General features: G+C 38.2%; 1 pseudogene; it reads right to left on the bottom strand.

The window, feature by feature from the left end:
* Positions 1-719: 719 nt before the first annotated feature.
* LOC149208118 (galactinol synthase 4 pseudogene) lies at positions 720-1,542 on the bottom strand (annotated as a pseudogene).
* Between the last annotated feature and the right edge of the window lie 394 nt (positions 1,543-1,936).

Genomic DNA, 1,936 nt, shown 5'->3' with positions numbered 1-1,936 from the left:
TATCAATTTTATCATAAACCATTCATTAATAAAATTGATTAAATATAACAATTTTCTTTAAGTTCACATACTTCAACAACATTTTGTAAGACTTTTTAGTATATCTCAATTTATTCATACTTATCTCATATAACAATTACACGTACCAACATTGTTTTGATATTTATATTTAGTTTTATCATAGTTATTTTGGAAAATGATGACTATATAACCCCTCTTTCTAGAATCCTAATAAATCATCATATTTAAATGCATATATATATATAAATAAAATTACACCTTTTTCCTCCCCAAAAAAACTATATAACATTGCTGATGACTAATGATGAAAGATACCAGTGAAGTTTGGCGTTTATTAGCCATCAGGGTTTACTAAATTTTATAATAATTCATAATTACGTCACATTGCATGCGTGTAAATATTTTCATATCGATGCAGAATTAAATGAAAATTAAATATTTTTTGAATTACAGAAAACGAAAGAGTAACCATGTACGTCCAGTCATACAAATGTCAATTTGTATATTTACAAATATTAAATAAATTCGATTAATTTACAACCAATAACTGTAAGCGCAACAGCAATATCCTCATCTTTGAGGACATACAGTATGATCTTCTGTATGATATACAAATTGTCCCCGTCTATGCCGGTGGATTAAAATATACATATATAAATATCTTATGCTACAGGCGACTTCTGCAAATTTGAAATCGCTTAAGCTGCAGGCGGTGCAGGCATTAAGTTGGGATTTGTTGCCGTCGCAGCAGCAAAGAATGAATTAGCAGCCACTCGTTGCAGATCATTTGATTTTCCATCCAACTCTGAAATTGGATCTGGAATTATGTCGCATGATCCCGAGTGATCCAACGAGGGGTCATTGTATATGTCCCACCATTTCTGCACCAGCGTCTTTATATCTTCCCTCTCCATATTTTCCTCCTCCCCACTGTACCTCCACGGCTTCGATCCCTGCACATCCACATTCATCCATTAATATAACCCTGTACGCTCAGAACACCTATCTCGTCTTTCATATATAAATCATATTGTTTCTATCGAACCCAAATTTGCAGTGAAAAGAAAGCTTACAGCAGCACAGTAGTGAACAACTTTGACAGTGTCCAAGTCCACGTTCTCGGGATGCCGCCACATCATGGCTAGAACCAGATTGTACACCAGAGGAATGGGCTTGTATATCTTCTCAAAATACATATTCAAGAAATCCTACAAAACATATACCACAATTTAGTCAAAATTAGATCTGGTAAACCAAACAAAAATGTGCATGATCCTCACTGAAATGAGAACAGATCCAGACCTGTTCTGCGAAGGGCGTTGGCACAGTAGCCATCAGAGTTTCCAAAAGGCAGTCGAATGTCAGCTGACTCGGCTCAAAAACAAACATTCCAGCGTTGAAGTATGGAGAGGGTCGTTGCCCTAATTCCACGGGCCATGACACCTTCTCTGGACACTGCTGGCAGTAGCCGATCTTGTACTGCAGAGTGTGGCTCCATGTCTTCTCGCAGAAGCAATCCATAACCGCGTAGAAATATCCATGGGGAATTACCCTTCATACCCATCCAAAGTGATTGAGGAAGAAGAGCCCTGGTGCCCCATAAAGGTTTTGTCCATTGCATCCCATTCCTTAACCTCAAACAAACTCGATTCCACAACACTGTAACAAAACAACCCAAACTCCACGATTCAATCCTCGGATATTGACTGCAAATGAAAATGAAATTGGCTCGATAAATCAATTCAAATTCAAATCGGTGAATCGCGCGGCTTCATGATTGGGGTTGGGAGCAGCGAGTAAAATGACGGACTGCGAAGAAATGTACGTAATTAATTATTTGCTTCAATGCTCATCCCCACGCGGCCTGAAACACATTCTCCGACTACTCCTCCGCATAAACACATGCTGGCCGCCG

The sequence above is a fragment of the Pinus tabuliformis genome, chromosome 1_2, assembly GCF_031772625.1.
Source record: "Pinus tabuliformis cultivar Carrire ecotype Pingquan chromosome 1_2, CPIR1, whole genome shotgun sequence".
In the NCBI taxonomy this organism is placed as follows: domain Eukaryota; kingdom Viridiplantae; phylum Streptophyta; class Pinopsida; order Pinales; family Pinaceae; genus Pinus; species Pinus tabuliformis.
Note: the sequence above shows the minus strand (reverse complement) of the source record. Positions and strands in the feature narration are given on the sequence as shown.